General features: G+C 38.8%; 1 protein-coding gene across 1 annotated transcript in view; it reads left to right on the forward strand.

Moving 5' to 3' along the window:
* Nucleotides 1-6,089, forward strand: part of stk32c (serine/threonine kinase 32C) — a 76,467-nt gene that overhangs the window by 19,831 nt on the left and 50,547 nt on the right. The gene's annotated exons all lie outside the window — the stretch shown is intronic.

Genomic DNA, 6,089 nt, shown 5'->3' on the forward strand with positions numbered 1-6,089 from the left:
AAAGCTCGCATGACGCGACCTATACAGCCTCCCATGTAATTCTTCCTTGCAGCATGTGGGAATCAGCCTGGCACATGGGGGGGGGGGGCTGTGATGCTGAAGTGATGGCTACAGGAAATGCAATGTCTGCTCTAATTATCCCCTTAACATGGAACAAGACCCAAATCTCTTTTGCCCCTGAATGTGAAGAGCAGCTCCTTTCACCAGGCCAGTTAAAGGGAGGGGGGGGTGCTTTTGTTTTTCTTCCCATTACCCAATGACTCATACACACATCCGAGGAAGTGCTGTGATACTGGGGACATTAATTGATGGTTCAAAGTTAAGGTGGATGGTTACTTGTACTATCTGTAGTAGTATCTCGTGTAGAATCATATTCAAAGTCTTTGATAGTTAATTAACATTTTATTATTGGGTTTTCTTTCTTTCTTTCTTTCTTTCTTTCTTTCTTTCTCTTTGTTGGGTTTAGAATCATACCATCTGAGACGTACCTACAGTGACTCAGCTGCGTGAAGGTTGGCCTCCTTGTATTAAAGTTAGGTCATCAGGAAAATCTTTGATCCACCTGTGGAGAAAGTCTGTAGTGGGATAAATCGTTTTTTTATTTTCACACCCGTAAACTGGCAATAATTCAACTTTCAATTTATTTTTATTTGTATTGGGCCAAATCATAACGAACATTATCTCAATGCACTTCACGAGGTAAGGTCAAGACCTTACAATAATACCGGATAGAAATATAATGATTGTTTGGATACAAGAGAAAAAAAAATCTGAATTTGCTATTGAGTAGCTACAAGACAATTGATGTTACGATATGATCAATTAAAACTAAGATAAAGTAAAGTAAGCTAAAAAAATTTGAGTACTAAACCATGTCAGATATGATTCCATTGGGATATTAAACAGGATCTGAAATGATAGCAAAAGTAAACGAGTGCCTTCTTAATGTTTCAGTACTTCTTGATACTGCTTTCATTTTTTATGGAGTCTTGCTGAATAATATAAGGCATTCCTGCTTCCTTTAGGCACAGTTTATAACAAACTTCCCTTTTGCATGATACTTTTATGAACTGCAATTGTTAGATAAGAAGCTTAATGAAGTGAGACATCATGAAGTCCACTTTTCTTTATTTTTTGTCTTTCTCCTCAGATTTCTGTCTGCAGTTGCATATAATGTTAGTTTGTCTGGAGGCTGATGGATCTCAGTGGTAAACAGGAATTATACAGATTAACATTTTGTTAAACTGTGATCAGACCCGTGATATATCCTATATATACATATATATATTTAAGTAGCAGGTTTGGCTGGTAAAGCAAAACTCACACAGCTCATTATTTTTAATTAGCCCCACCTTTTCAGTCTTGTTACTGCAGATTTGCACATCATGCTGCTGGTCTGTCCACCAGCTCGCACTGACATAAAACCACAGTCCTAGAATTTCAAATTTAATTTAGCAAGTCCACCACATTAATATTGCACCCTCTTGTGCATGTTTTCAGAATATTATACCATTTAACATGCACTGTATTCACATTATAAACCATTGTCAGGATTGTAAACTTCAACAATTCGATACACAGATGTGACAGAAGCTTCAAATCAGGGTTGGGACCCTAAGACCTCCAGTGAAAACCCTGTTAACCCATGTATGAGTGAGCTGAATGTGTGGACACGTGCATGGGTTTCAGACGAGTTTCAGACTGCTCAACATTACCAGTGTAAGTTAATGTTGGCAGAGAAGCTGGAGGGAAATACATCATTGTTCTCATCTGGCGAGGAACCAGAACCATGAGTCTGTGAACCCACCATGCTGTATATACAATTTTTTTTCACATTTCGCTTTATCCCTTTTAATACCACATACAGAGCTATGTTCATGGTACAGTGTCTCTGTGTATTGGCACTAGGGCGCAATCAGAGCCATGCCATATGAAAGGATTAGCCATGTACAAAAGACTGAGTGGGGAGAATCCACACTGGATTAGTCTATCTTCTAGACAAACCATGCAAACCACACCTTGTGTCTTTTGTGTGGAAGCAACTAACATGGTGGGGTTTACCTCCTGATTCAGCACTGGGGTGCGTAGGTCGGCTGGCAGTGGGTCTGCCTGGAGGAGCCCAGTATGTGCTTTCTTCTCTCATGATAAGTCCTTGTCCACACGGACAGGGTGCTGAGCAGATCACATGTGAGCTTCAGAGGGTGACTGACTTTTAAGGAGGAGCTGCATGAGTTAGCGCCATGCCTGCTGTGCTCACATCTTCCTAGGGCACTGCTACACACACACACACACAGACAAAGAACAGAGGCGAGTCTCAATCAGTAACAGATGACCAGGAGGAGGTCGTCAGTGGTAGCACATCTCATCAGCGCACATTCCCACATTATAGTACGTGAAGCACATAGTAACAGTCCGACTGATTTCTGTGGCTTAAATCAGCACTGATGCAGTTGGGAAAAAAAACAAAAAAAAAAACTTTTTTTCAGTATAAGTCCAAACCTCTCACATACAAAGGGGAAGAAAATAGTAGAAACACCTAACCGCCACCGCAATTTTAATTATAACCTAAGTAATCAGAAGTGTCTTAACAAGCTTTAACAAGTGAAAGTGTGAGCCAGAAAACTGTTGATTTCACCGACTATATGCCAACTGTCACCGGTGGGTTTACTCAGCTGCAGCTAATTGCAGTTACTTGTGTGAGTTGGTGAAACAACAACAGCAAAAAAAAAAAAATGTGGATGTTGTCTGGTTAATATGCACTTGGCATCTGTATTATTCCATTATTTACACTTGGCTAACAATGGTTTTGTCAAAGAACAAACATGGTGCTGTTTAATATTCAGAGCTGCAGCAGAGCTCAAACAGTAAATGAGGCTAACGCTAACGGTACAGCACTGAGCTTAATTTAGCGTTAGCTGTCATCAGTCCAGTGTTACCATGAGTAGCCAACTATGCAGCTAAATGTAAAGCTACATTTGAATGTAATGATTATTATCAAATATTATTGAGAAAGGTCAAGCGTACAAGTAATATTTTATGTAATCCTGTCCAATAGCATTAATTCATATGATGCTATTAATGTAAAGATATGATAAGTTAATGATAATGCAAGGTACAGTTATATCCTATTCAGTATGTTTGCACAAATACAGGTCTGTAGTTTTATTTATAAAATTTCACTCGCAGTATTCATCAGAAAAAGAAGTTATTTCCCTCAATTTGTTGCTGAATCTGTAAGTGTTTATAGCAGGGCTGTTCTGTTGCTTTACATCATACAGGGATTTCTTCTTTTGCTCACTGAGAGTAATTCCTTTTTTACAGCCCTTCAAACTGTTCAGTACGCATCCCATCCAACATCTAACTGTGCCATTACACATATTGATACAACAACATAAAATAAAATGAATGATTGCATTGCTGTGAGCTCGGTGGTTTTCTGAAATAAGAGTCCTCTGCCTTTGCCTGATCACCATATAAACATTTTCATTTGTAGATTATGGGCCTTTTTTTATTTCTTCTTGTTAATTTTCACAAATTTAAGCATGCAACAGCTGATCTTGATAACAATTTTAGTGGCTTTCTTAAAAGTGTCCAATTTACAGTGACATAGCTCAAACTATTTTTAATCATTTTCTGTGCACTGAATGTTACGCTTCATTTTTATAAATTTCTGATGTTATGATAAGACAGACTGTAAGTTTATATAATAATAATAATAATATAACTTCACTTCATGAATGCCATTAGTTCAACAGAGTTGATGTTATGGGAAACCAAACCACACAACAGGCATGATCAGAAAAAAACAATAAAATTATTTTTATTATACTATTTTAATACCCTTGTTTATCACTGTTTAGCTCTTGTAAAAGATGCTTCATGTTGTTTCTATTGTGCTCCGATTCAGAATATCATTGTTTTCAATTTTAAAGACTTTTCCTTGTCTAAAATACCAATTTTCCTCTCTCTCTCTCTCTCTCTCTCTCTCTCTCTCTCTCTCTCTCTCACACGCACACACACAGTGTTCAGATAAGCTGGCTTTCAATCTAATGGAAAATATCCTTTATATTATTGATTCCAAAAGCTCCGCCTCGAGTGCAACAATCACAAAATACAGTACAGTCACAAAATATTAGGAAAGCAATATATTTTTCATTGTTTTGGCTCTGTACAGTACATTGGATTTCAAATGAAACAGTGAGTATTAGATACAAGTGCTGACTTTCAGTTTGACTCTTGGCTTGAGATTGTTCAAATCTCGATTGGGTGGGCACTATACCGTTCATTGCCATGGAGCAAGGTCCTGATAGCAAAATGAGTTGCTTTTCTGTGTGTGCACCGAAATTGGTCCAAATATGCAAGTAGCATCTGACAATCATGCTGTATATGGGCCAGACTCGGGCTGTGGAACCGGTGTATACTGGACCAGAAGAAACACAAGCATGTGGCCCAATTATAGGCCAGAAGTATCTTGCTATCTGAGTGAGAATCCTAATGACTTTGGTGATCCACTGACTTTTCCTCTGGCACCATTGGCTCAAAATTTTACTTTGTCCGGATTTATTTATGTTCAAAAACCCCAAACTACTAAACCAATACTACCAATACTAAACCAATATGGGGAACGTGATGAACATAGATTTACATCAGCATGTTATTATTGTCATTGTGAGCATGTTAGCATGCTAATGTCAGCATTGGTAAATTCCCACTGAGCAAGGCCAGAGACTCACCGTCTTGTTATTTAGGACAACTAGGGGCAAGAATGGAGTGAAACATGTCATTATAGAAGTTAGAAAGAAACAAAAAGGAATACAAATCTTGACAATTGATATGATATTGTTTGCCAAATTACAGCCATTTAAACAGAAACAGTAGCTCCATATACACAATATTGCATTTTCCTCAATAAAAACCTTGATGTTAGTGGCTCTGTTTCTCCTGCAGAAGGCTGTGTAGTGCTGGCTGTGAGCAGACACATTTTCTTGACCCTGACCTTAGCTGTTTCTAACTGAGAAAGCCAGTCTGACAGGGAGCTGCCACCTGACAAAGGTGATGGGAAGCTCATCATTTTTGACATGGTGAGGAATACTTGTAGAAAGACCCTTTGACCCCTTGTTTGTGCCTACAGCAATCTCACCCTCAATGACCTTGTACATCATTTGTACCACAACCATGCTAAAGTCCGGTCAGGACCTGCTTGCAGCATGATGCAGCTCATGTTTTAAATAAAATTTCATGGGTAGTACTTCCAGAGGGTGTCAATGTATAGGACTATGAACAGGCAGTGCCTCTTTGTAATTGTCTCTAGCATTGAAACAACTGAAATGTAGACTTTCTCTTTTCCAGGGGACTCAGCCAAACACATGTCATTGATGGCTTTGATATATTTGTTCAGAGGAGCACATAAGAATACAAGAATATAGAAACTTTGAGAAGGTTCTCTCTGACACTACTTCCAGGTGAAGGGAACGGGAGTATTGAGAGTATTGAGTATTGAGATCCTTCATCTGTATTCTGAAGGTATCTGAAGATGAACTTCACTTTCCCTGTGTTTAATTTTACCTTCCCATAAAAATCAAGGAGGTAGTAGGACATAGTGCTTTTCAGCCTCATCTGTCTTCATGTTCACGTTCAGAGTGTTGCAAGCTTGCCCCTGCCCTTTTGACCACTGGGAGTGTTTGTCGAAGGTTTCCACCAAGCAGGAGTGCTTTGCCTCCCCACAGGAGCTCTGAATACGTGAGGTCCCTCTGTTCTTTCCACACATTCGACATAAAAGAGGAGGAATCTGAAGATCTCATCCCAGAGGATCCACCTGCTCTCTCTGATCAGTTTAGTCAGGAAGGACTTGGCTATGATTGCACAGATTGAGTTTTCAAAGATTGAAATCAGAATTTGAAACCTTGAATGAGCCATCGTACCACCATCTCTGTCCCTGGCGATCTTTTTCACTGCGCTCAGCTAAAAAGTCAGATAGTTGATTGTTGAAATTTTAAAAAAGAAAGGTGAAACAGAGAAAAAAAAAAAAGAATACTATATAATAAAAGTATACTGGACACCATGGAAAGAGTAATTGGAAAGTAGTCATT

The sequence above is a fragment of the Seriola lalandi genome, unplaced genomic scaffold, assembly GCF_002814215.2.
Source record: "Seriola lalandi dorsalis isolate HSWRI2012SDOR001 ecotype SW California unplaced genomic scaffold, Sedor1 jcf7180002054795, whole genome shotgun sequence".
Classification (NCBI taxonomy): Eukaryota; Metazoa; Chordata; class Actinopteri; order Carangiformes; family Carangidae; genus Seriola; species Seriola lalandi.